This window comes from Piliocolobus tephrosceles, chromosome 16, assembly GCF_002776525.5.
Source record: "Piliocolobus tephrosceles isolate RC106 chromosome 16, ASM277652v3, whole genome shotgun sequence".
In the NCBI taxonomy this organism is placed as follows: Eukaryota; Metazoa; Chordata; class Mammalia; order Primates; family Cercopithecidae; genus Piliocolobus; species Piliocolobus tephrosceles.
The window spans coordinates 68,692,997-68,704,933 of NC_045449.1; positions in this window are offsets into that span (position 1 = coordinate 68,692,997).

Below are 11,937 nucleotides of genomic sequence, written 5' to 3' on the forward strand. Positions count from 1 at the left end.
CTCGTGCGGCCGGTCCAAGGGCCGCCACTACTGGGAGGTGGAGGTTTCCAATTCGTGGGTGTGCCTGGGAGACACCTACCGCCGCCGCAGCTCCCCGCTCGGCGGCCGCCCGCGCCGCAGCGTGGTCTACCTGCTGGGCCGCAACCCCTACTCGTGGTGCCTGGAGTGGGACCCGCTCAAGTTATTGGTGTGGCACGACAACGCGCAGACCGTGCTGCACGGCGCTTACCACCGCACGCTGGGCGTGGCGCTCGACTGCGGCGCCGGCTGCTTGTCCTTCTACGGCCTGGCGGGTGGCGCCACCCTCTTCTACCATTTCCTGACTGCCTTCCTCGAGCTGCTCTACCCCGCGGTCATGGTCAGCAGCGGCGCCTCGGCCACGCTCAATCGGCGCCCGGAGCCCAAGCCGCCCGGGTCAGCCCCCCATAAATAAACTTGAACTTACCTAAGCGCTGGCTAGCGCGCCAGGAGGGTCCCCGGCCCTGCGGGATCCCACCTCCCAAAACGCAGGCGACCCTTTTTCGCCACAGCCACATGAGGGCTCTAATCCGGCTAGAGTCCCCCCAGGGACGGGGGACAGTCCTGTGGCCTTGTGGGTGGGGGATTCCTGACTGCGGTGCACAGCCCGCTCCCAAACCCCATCCCAGCAGAGTCCCCTGGCCTTGGTTCTCCAGGCTGGTCTTCGCTGCTTGGCGCTGGGGCCTGTCCCAAAGGCCTTGACCTCTGAGAGTGGGCAAGGTTTGAGCCAGGTGGTCAGACTGACAGATGGTGCCAGATGGATTGGGGTACGGGTGGGCTGTCTGAGTGGCTTCATTGTCGCCTGAGAGGGTAAACTGGAGCAGGCCAGGCCTACCTCAGATCCAAAAATGATGGGCTGGGGACCCAAGCGCAGGCAGGGGTGGGGCTGCTGCCCCGGCTGCCCAGAGCAGAGCTGCTCACTCAGCTGGTGTTTTACAGCCTGGAGGGGGTGTCAGGCTGTCGTGGGTGCGTAAACCTTAAACCCCCTCCACCCTGCTGAATGCTGCTAAAAGCTGCTCCCCCATCCCCAGCTATCACCAACCCACTCAGCTCCCAGAAGGTAGCACTGCTCACGGCAGAGGGACTACGTCCATATCCAGGCCTCTGCCACCCAACCAGAGGCTGAATCCAGGCCGAAATACTGCCAGGGGACCCTGGCCGGCCAGGCCATGACTGAGAACTCAGCTCCTCCGTCTGGGGAAGCCAAAGATTTGGGCACACCATGGAGCCACCTCCACATTTCCAGCCTCAACCAGTCACTTGTTCCTGTGGCTTCTCAAGGGAGGGCTCTCAGCGAGGTTAATGATTGGCTCTGAAGAGGAACTGATAGAAATCATGGAAGAAAAAAATCCCAAGGGCAATGCATTCCAGAACCAGCCCACATGGTGCCCCAGGGGTGTTCCTGAATTCCGTCTCCACCTGGCCTGTTCCGGGAAAAATTAGTGACCCGGGTTTTTCCTTCGAGGTGGTCATTTTGGAGCCAGGAGGGCACAGGGGGAGCAGAGTGTGCTCTGAAGGTTGGCGGGAGTGGCAGGGGGCCTCCTCTGAGGAAGCCCTGGCTACAGCCTCGTAGTGGCCTTTGCTCAGCTCTGATCCCAATGACTCATTCCCCACAGGCTGCTGCCCCTGTGACGTAAGGAATGAGCTTGAATTCTTTGCCCTTTATTGAAAGACCTTTCACCCAAAATCCACATCTTGCCTCCCCACCCCACAGTCTTCCGCCTGGCACCAGCGGCCACAGGCTTCTGCAGAGGAGGGCTCAGGTCAGGAAATGCTGAAAAGGTGAATGTATGACCCAAGTGGATAGCAGCGGCCACATACATCTCAGAGTCTTCCCACATCACGGGGCTGGCAGGGACGGGGGCTTCCTCGCCAAGTCCTCCCAGCTCTGAAAGACATTTGGTGGCAGGATGCTGCGTGACACCCTCAGGCACACATCCAAATGTCCCGGGGATGATACTTGCTCTCAAACAGCTGTTCCTTATTTGGGGGAGTCCTAGGCCCCCATAGGTCCACAGTGGTAGTCCTGAGGATCCTGAAACTCTTTTCAGTACTCCTACGAGCCAGATGGCAAGCAGGCCTGCGTTTCAAGGAGGCAGGTTAGCAAACCGAATGTCAGTCAGAGTGTCTGGGCTCTGCCTGGCCTGTTCCTGGAGAAATTAGTGACTCAGGTTTTAGCCTGTGCTTCATGGGGGAAAACATCACGGCGGTGGGGGGCAGGCAACGGTGGCGCATGACTCTAATCTCAGCATTTTGGGAAGCTGAAGCAAGAGGATCACTTGAGCCTAGGAGATCCAGGCCAGCCTGGGCAATTAGGTGGGTGTGGTGGCACACATCTGTGGTCCCAGCTACTTGGGAGGTTGAGGTGGGAGGATTGCTTGAGCCTAGGAGGTCGAGGCTGCGCAGTGAGCTGTAATCATGCCACTGCACTCCAGCCTGGGTGACAGAGGGAGACCCTGCTTAAAAAACAAACAAACAAAAAATCACAGACGGGCTCTTTGTGGACAGCAAGTTGAGCCAGTGCTCATGAATAACCCACAGCAGTGGACCATGCCCCTCCCTTTTCCCCCACTGTGGGGCCCAGGGCAGGGACTGTCCCTGAATGCCACCCACTCACTCTTCCGGTCCTGCTTTAGCACTCAGGCTAAATCCAAACAGGTTGTAAACAAATCTGCCTCCAAGGATTATTTGAAAAAGGTTTCCGGCTGGGTGCGCTGGCTCATGCCTGTAATCCCAGCACTTTGGGAGGCTGAGGCAGGTGGATTACAAGGTCAGGAGTTCAAGACCAGCCTGGCCAAGACGGTGAAACCCCATCTATACTAAAAATACAAAAAACTTAGCCAGGTGTGGTGGCGGGCACCCGTAATCCCAGCTAGTCGGGAGGCTGAGGCAGAGAATTCCTCGAATCCATGAGGCAGAGACTGCAGTGAGCTGAGATAGTGCCACTGCATGCCAGCCTGGGCGACAGAGCAAGACTCTATCTCAAAAAAAAAAAAAAAAAAAGGTTTCTGCTTTTATATTATTCCTTGTAAAAGACTGTATTCATATATTACTTGGGTAATTATTAAACTAACAAAATCTTGTGCTTTTTCTGAGACAGGATCTCATTCCCATTGCCCAGGCTATAGTGCAGTGGCATGATCACAGTTCACTGCAGCCTCAACCTCCTGGGCTCAAGCGATCCTCCCACTTCAGCCTCCTGAGTAGCTGGGACCACAGTCGCAGGTCACCATGCCAGGCTAATTTTTCATTTGTTGTAGAGATGGGGTATCACTGTGTTACCCAGGCTGGTCTGCATTTCTGACTATAAAAGTAATTTTGCATTTATGTAATGTACTTCTTTAGTGCCTACAATGTGCCAGCCACCGTTCATAGCAAATAAAATGTTAATAAGCATGAACTTGCCAGGCAAGGTGATTCACGCCTATAATCCCAGCACTTTGGGAGGCCAAGGCTGGCAGATCACCTGAGGTCAGGAGTTCAAGACCACCCTGGCCAACATGAGTTTGCCTAGTATCCCTACTAAAAATACAAAAATTACCCAGGCGTGGTGGCGTGCGCCTGTAATCCCAGCAACTTGGGAGGCTGAGGTAGGAGAATCGCTTGAACCCGGGAGATGGAGTTTTTTTTTTTTTTTTGAGTCGGAGACTCGCTTTGTCACCCAGGCTGGAGTGCAGTGGCCAGATCTCAGCTCACTGCAAGCTCCGCCTTTCGGGTTCACGCCATTCTCCTGCCTCAGCCTCCCGAGTAGCTGGGACTACAGGCGCCCGCCACCTCGCCCGGCTAGTTTTTTGTATTTTTTAGTAGAGACAGGGTTTCACCGGGTTAGCCAGGATGGTCTCGATCTCCTGATCTTGTGATCTGCCCGACTCGTTCAATTCTTATAACCCTACGAATATGCATCATTAATTATCCCCATTTGTATGGATGAGGAAACTGAGGGATGAGAGGATAAAGGACTTGCCCGAGGTCATGAAGATATGCAGGTTAGGAAGCCAGGATTCAAACCCAGATAGTCTGCTTTTTTAATCACTGTACTACACCACTTCTCCTATAATGCATACACTGTAGAAAATCTACACAACGTAGAAACACATAAAATAAAAGCTGCTGGGCATGGTGGCTCATGCCTGTAATCCCAGCACTTTGGGAGGCCGAGACAGGTGGATCTCTTGAGGCCAGGAGTTCAAGACCAGCCTGGCCAACATGGCGAAACCCCATCTCTACTAAAAATACAAAAAATTAGCTGGGTGTGTTGGCATGTGCCTGTAGTCCCAGCTATTCATGAGGCTGAGGCAGGAGAATGGCGAGAACCCAGGAGGCAGAGGTTGCAGTGAGCAGAGATTACACCATTGCACTCCGGCTTGGGCAACAGAGTGAGACTCCTGTCTCGAAAAAGAAAAAAAAAAACACCCGTAATCCTACCCCCAAAAGATAGCCTCTCCTGCAGTATTTCCCTGCAGTCTATAACAGACAGAGCAATGTAGCAGCTGAAAATGTAGGAAGCTAGAAGACAGAGTAACAGGTCATATGGTACTTTTTTTTTTTTTTTTTTTTTTGAGACGGAGTCTGGCTCTGTCGCCCAGGCTGGAGTGCGGTGGCCGGATCTCAGCTCACTGCAAGCTCCGCCTTCCAGGTTTACGCCATTCTCCTGCCTCAGCCTCCCGAGTAGCTGGAACTACAGGCGCCCGCCTCGTCATCCGGCTAGTTTTTTGTATTCTTTAGTAGAGACGGGGTTTCACCATATTAGCGAGGGTGGTCTTGATCTCCTGACCTTGTGATCCACCCGTCTCGGCCTCCCAAAGTGCTAGGATTACAGGCTTGAGCCACCGCGCCCGGCCTAGGTACTTTTTTTTTTTAAGAGATGAAGTCTCACTATGTTGGCCAGGCTGGTCTGGAACTCCTGAGCTCAAGTGATCCACCTCAGCCTCCCTAAGTACTAGGATTACAGGCATGAGCCACCATACCCAACCTGAGCCACCACACCCAGCCATATGGTACATTTTCACCAGTATCCATACTGTGCATATTTTCCCAAATTACTGTCAAAATAGAAAAAGGACTTATTTATTTTAATCATGAGACAAAAACAGCTTGTTCACTGGCAGCATAATATTATTAATACATCCTACAAATCTGTCCAATAGCTTTGTTTTGTCCTTAATCTCTTCCCTGGTTCCCAGTAGAGGTGGGTGACAACAGGCAGCCCAGTCAAAGCCATATATGTTGCTTCCTCGATGTTACTCCAAGTTTGACTCAGACTAGGGAGGGTTCAAGTAGAGCCAAAGAAGCTGGAGGCATCCCATCATCCCATTTTTTTTTTTTTTTTTTTTTTTTTTTTGAGACGGAGTCTCGCTCTGTCGCCCAGGCTGGAGTGCAGTGGCCGGATCTCAGCTCACTGCAAGCTCCGCCTCCCGGGTTTATGCCATTCTCCTGCCTCAGCCTCCCGAGTAGCTGGGACTACAGGCGCCCGCCACCTCGCCCGGCTAGTTTTTTGTATTTTTTTAGTAGAAACGGGGTTTCACAGTGTTAGCCAGGATGGTCTCGATCTCCTGACCTCGTGATCCGCCCGTCTCGGCCTCCCAAAGTGCTGGGATTACAGGCTTGAGCCACCGCGCCCAGCCGATCATCCCATTTTCACAGGCGGGGAGGAAGCAGGGGGCAAGACCAGAGGGCAGGAAACTGGGGAAGGAGCCTTTAACTCTTCCCTCCCCACATGGGCAGTGTGCTCAGGGCTGGGCTGGAAGGGAGAGGGTGTCTGTGGGAGCCTTAGCAGAGGCCCTGCCTGGCGTACCATGGGTACCCGATGACTGTCAGGCGTATCTTTCCCAAGAGAACGTAAATTCACCTCTGCACTTTTCCTGGGAGGAAGGCAGCTGGTGGCAACCCGGACCAGGCTCTACCAGCTAAGGAGAGGTGGGCCATCTTCAGCCCGCCCTGCCAGCTCATTCCTTCCCCCATTTCTTTCCAACTCCCTGCCGTGAACACCTGTCTCCATAGCTCCCACTGTCTTCATCATCAGCCCCCTTCATCCCCGCTCTCACCCCACTCCATTCCACCCCCAAAGCATCCCACCTCCTGGGCTTTTTGCTCATGCCGTCCTCTCTGCCTGAAGCACCCTTCACACCCACCCACTGCTTGTGTTATTCCCACTCATTCCCTAAGACTCAGCTAAGTGTTCCAGGAAGTCTCAGTGTCCACTCTCCAAGCCAGACGGGGTTTCCCTTCCATCTGCTCCATAATACCCTTTGCACATGTGCCCCCTGCAACCCATGTTGCATCGTGTTTCATGTGTGAATTCACCATCAGACTCAGGGGTCAGCTGGGTATGTCATGTCTATGACTCTAATGCTTCCCATGTGCCTGACACACAGCAGATGCTTAATAGTAGTGGACCCGAGAACTAAGGAACTCTTCCAGAGGTTGGAGGGTTGGGCCAAGCTGGGTGTGGATGGCCCAGGCATACTTGCTTCTCTCCTTCCTTACCCTCCGGTGCCATCCCCTTCGTCCCTTCTGAAGCTGAGTCCATGTACCCACTGCATCTAGGCAGGACAAAGAACCTGCCTGTCTCCTTCTGTGTCCATTTTGACCTCCCTGTAGCCTGAGATTCTTTGAGCCTGAGGACCCTCCTGGGCAGGTGGGTCAGGGGAGAGACACATGCCTCTCCCAGCCTGTTTCCTGATGTGTAAAATGGCATGGCTAGGGATGCCATTCATATTGACTAAGGCTTATATGACTCCCAGGGTTTCTCAGATGACCAGGGGCTTGGGAAACACAGGGTGTTGTGAGCGGGGCAGTGACCAGAGTGAGGGAAGTGAGACAGTCACCTGGAGTGCAACATTTAAAGGAAGGCATCAAAAACTTAGCAATCAAGATAAATAATATTGGCCAGGCGTGGTGGCTCATGCCTGTAATCCCAGCACTTTGGGAGGCTGAGGCAGGCAGATCACCTGAGGTCAGGAGTTTGAGACTAGCCTGGCCAACATAGTGAAACCCTGTCTCTACTAAAAATACAAAACTTAGGGAGGCTGAGACAGGAGAATCACTTGAACCCGGGAGGCAGAGGTTACAGTGAGCCAAGACCGCGTCACTGCACTCCAGCCTGGGCAACAGGAGCAAAACTCTGTCTAAAAAAAAAAAAGAAAGAAAGAAAATTAGCCAGATGTGATGGCACATGCCTGTGATCCCAGCTACTGGGGAGGTTGAGACAGGAGAATTGCTTGAACTCAGGAGGCAGAGGTTGCAGTGAGCCAAGATCATGCCGCTTCACTCCAGCCTGGGCGACAGAGCAAGACTCGGTCTCAAAAACATCAATAAATAAAAAATAAAATAAAATAATATTGCATTAACTTTTTTTTTTTTTTTTTGAGACGGAGTCTCGCTCTGTCGCCCAGGTTGGAGTGCAGTGACCGCATCTCAGCTCACTGCAAACTCCGCCTCCCGAGTTCACGCCATTCTCCTGCCTCAGCCTTCTGAGTAGCTGGGACTACAGGGGCCCACCATCTCGCCCGGCTAGTTTTTTTTTGTATTTTTTAGTAGAGACGGGGTTTCACGGTGTAGGCCAGGATGGTCTTGATCTCCTGACCTCGTGATCCGCCCGTCTTGGCCTCCCAAAGTGCTGGGATTACAGGCTTGAGCCACCGCGCCAGAACTGCATTAACTTTTTGTCTTAATTACTGAGCTTTTTGGTATCCCCTAATATTCTGGAGGTGAGTGGCTCAGTCACCTCATCCTAGCGGGGGATGTCACAGACAAGGAGGGGGTGTCAGGGATGTCAAATGTTCTGCAGTGCTCGAGTCCAGCCCCCAACACCAATAGCGCCCCTATTAGTAATGTGTAGGTATAGCAACAGTGCATGACAAGTGATGAAAAGTGAAATAACATTCCTGTAGCCAGTTGTTCACTCTTGCCAAAGTAAATTAGAATCAAAGTGTCAGAAGTCAGTGTCAGGGGCACTGGTTAAAAGGCTTTTGGGTCCCTGCCAAGTGTTTCTGGAAGCTGCATCTTTCTCGTTGACATTTCCTGTCTGGAGGGTCAAAGGCTTTGTTGACTTTGTGTTTCACATAGTGAACCACACAGCTGGAGATGGTTCGACTTCTGCCCGGTTTGTTTCAGCGCTCCATAAGTGTCCCGTGAGTGGCTCCTGTGGGCGAGGCACAAGGCTCTGCAGGGTGGGTGTGGTGGGGAGCAACGTAGACCCAGTCCCTGCCCCCACCACAGCTCAGGGGTTTGGGGGAACAGACCCTAAGGTCAGTCACAGTGGTGCCCACACTGAGCTACACACAGAGATAAAGGCTTTTCAGGGCTGGGCGTGGTGGCTCACACCTGCAGTCTCAGCACTTTAGGAGGCCGAGGCAGGCAGATAACTTGAGGCCAGAGTTCGAGACCAGACGAACTCTGTCTCTACTAAAAATACAAAAATTAGCCAGGCGTGGTGGCAGGCACCTGTAATTCCAGCTACTTGGGAGGCTGAGGCAGGAGAATCGCTTGAACAGGAGAATCACTTGAACCCGGGAGGCAGAGGTTACAGTGAGCCAAGACCGCGTCACTGCACTCCAGCCTGGGCAACAGGAGCAAAACTCTGTCTAAAAAAAAAAAAGAAAGAAAGAAAATTAGCCAGATGTGATGGCACATGCCTGTGATCCCAGCTACTGGGGAGGTTGAGACAGGAGAATTGCTTGAACTCAGGAGGCAGAGGTTGCAGTGAGCCAAGATCACTTGAATCGCTTGAACCTGGGAGGCAGAGGTTGCAGTGAGCTGAGATCGTGCCGTTGCATTCCAGCCTGGGTGACTGACCGAGACTCCGTCTCAAAAAAAAAAAACAATCTTTCCAACCTTAAAGTCAATAAAGATAGGACACAAAAAGAACAAACTGTAGGAAAAAAACATATAAACTGGACTTCATTAAAACTAAAAACGTTTGCTCTTCAAAAGATACTGTTTTTTTTTTTTTTTTTTTTTTTTTTTTTTTTTTTTTTTTTTTTTTTTGAGACGGAGTCTCGCTCTGTCGCCCGGGCTGGAGTGCAGTGGCTGGATCTCGGCTCACTGCAAGCTCCGCCTCCCGGGTTTACGCCATTCTCCTGCCTCAGCCTCCCAGGTAGCTGGGACTACAGGCGCCCGCCACCTCGCCCGGCTAGTTTTTTGTATTTTTTAGTAGAGACGGGGTTTCACCGTGTTAGCCAGGATGGTCTCGATCTCCTGACCTCGTGATCCGCCCGTCTCGACCTCCCAAAGTGCTGGGATTACAGGCTTGAGCCACCGCGCCCGGCCAAGATACTGTTAAGAAAATTATGCCTGGTGCGGTGGCTCACACCTGTAATCCCAGCACTCTGGGAGGCCAAGGCAGACAGATCATGAGGTCAAGAGATCGAGACCATCCTGGCCAATATGGTGAAACCCTGTCTCTACTAAAAATACAAAAATTAGCTGGGCATGCTGGCACGCGCCTGTAGTCCCAGCTACTCAGGAGGCTGAGGCAGGAGAATCGTTTCAACCTTGGAGGCGGAGGTTGCAGTGAACTGAGATTGTGCCACTGCATTCCAGTCTGATGACAGAGCAAGACTCCATCTCAAAAAAAAAAAAAAAAAAATTGGTTTGGATGCGGTGTCTCACGCCTGTAATCCCAGCACTTTGGGAGGCTGAGGTGGGTGGATCACTTGAGGTCAGGAATTCAAGATCAGCCTGGCCAACACGGTGAAATCCTGTCTCTACTAAAAATACAAAAATTAGTTGGGTGTGGTGGCACACACCTGTAGCCCCAGCTACTCAGGAGGCTGAGGCAGGAGAATCACTTGAACCTGGGACATGAAGGCTGTAGTGAGCTGAGATTGTGCCACTGCAGTCAGCCTGAGCGACAGAGTAAGACTCTGTCTCAAAGAAAACAAAAACAAAAAAAACCAGAAAGAAAGAAATTGCGATTTAGGGGTCATGCAGCCCCTGGCTGCAGGAGTCTGAAGCTTCTCAGATTGTTCCTGGGGATAACATCACAATTGCAAAACCTAAGACCAGTGCTTGAGATATTTTGTAGACTCTGAACTCCATGGATCAGCTGATACCACCCAGACTGGTAATCTTGCTCAACCACTTCTGCCATCCTACCCAGGAACAGCGGACAGCAAGAAAACCTCACTTCAACCCCTTATGATTCCGTCTCCAACCTGACCAATCAGCACTCCCCACTTCCCCAGCCCCTACCTGCCAAATTGTCTTTAAAAACTCTGATCCAAGGTCGAGCACGGTGGCTCAAGCCTGTAATCCCAGCACTTTGGGAGGCTGAGACGGGCAGATCACAAGGTCAGGAGACTGAGACCATCCTGGCTAACACGGTGAAACCCTGTCTCTACTAAAAAAAAAAAAAAAAAAACCAAAAAAAAAAAAAAAAAAAACGCCGGGCGCGATGGCTCAAGCCTGTAATCCCAGCACTTTGAAAGGCCAAGACGGGCGGATCACGAGGTCAGGAGATCGAGACCATCCTGGCTAACACGGTGAAACCCCGTCTCTACTGAAAAACACAAAAAACTAGCTGGGCAAGGTGGCAGGCGCCTGTAGTCCCAGCTACACGGGAGGCTGAGGCAGGAGAATGGTGTAAACCTGGGAGGCGGAGCTTGCAGTGAGCTGAGATCCGGCCACTGCACTCCAGCCCGGGCGACAGAGCAAGACTCTGTCTCAAAAAATAAAAAAAAAAAACTAGCCTGGTGAGGTGGCGGGCGCCTGTAGTCCCAGCTACACGGGAGGCTGAGGCAGGAGAATGGCGGAAACCTGGGAGGCGAAGCTTGCAGTGAGCTGAGATCCGGCCACTGCACTCCCTCTCAAAAAAAAAAAAAAACTCTGATCCCCAAATGGGAGGCTGATTTGAGTAGTAATAAAACTCCAGTCTTCCACGCAGCCAGATATGCGTGAATTAGTCTTTCTCTATTTCAGTAGCCCGTGTTTTGATAAATCGGGTCTGTCTAGGAAGCGGGCAAAGTGAACCCATTGGTCAGTTACAGTGGCTGAGGTCAGTCAGTGAAGGAGAATGATTTGAGACCAGAAAGGTGGGTAAGAGCCAGGCTTGGAAGGGCCCTGTAGCCACCTCAGGGGCACACCTTCATCTCCAAGGCCTGAAGGGTTGTTTGTTTGTTTGTTTGTTGTTGTTTTTGAGACGGAGTCTTGCTCTGTCGCCCAGGCTGGAGTGCAGTGGCCGGATCTCAGCTCACTGCAAGCTCCGCCTTTGGGGTTCACGCCATTCTCCTGCCTCAGCCTCCCGAGTAGCTGGGACTACAGGCGCCCGCCACCTTGCCGGGCTAGTTTTTTGGATTTTTTAGTAGAGACGGGGCTTCACCGGGTTAGCCAGGATGGTCTCGATCTCCTGACCTTGTGATCCGCCCGTCTCGGCCTCCCAAAGTGCTGGGATTACAGGCTTGAGCCACCGCGCCCGGCAGGGTTTTTTTTTTTTTTTTTTTTTTTTTTTTTTATACCAAGTTTCGCTCTTGTCACCCAGGCTGGAGTGCAATGGCATGATCTCAGCTCACTACAACCTCCACCTCCTGGGTTAAAGCGATTCTCTTGCCTCAGCCTCCTGAGTAGCTGGGATTACAAGCATGCGCCACCACACCCAGCTAATTTTTGTATTTTTGTTAGAGACCGGGTTTCACCATGTTAGCCAGGCTGATCTCGAACCTCTGACCTCAGGGGCTCTGCCCACCTCAGCCTCCCAAAGTGCTGGGATTACAGGCATGAGCCACTGCGCCTGGCCAAGGGGCTGCAGGGTTTTAAGCAGAGTTGGCAGTAGGGCAAGATCAGTCACCTACAGTGTTGAAAAGGAATCTGAGGTCTGAGCTGGACCACAGGGGGCGGAGGATGGTGCAGGGATGGAGATGAGGGTCAATGGTCAGGTTTGAGAAACAGTAAGGGGGTAAAGTGAGTGGGACTTGGTTGTGG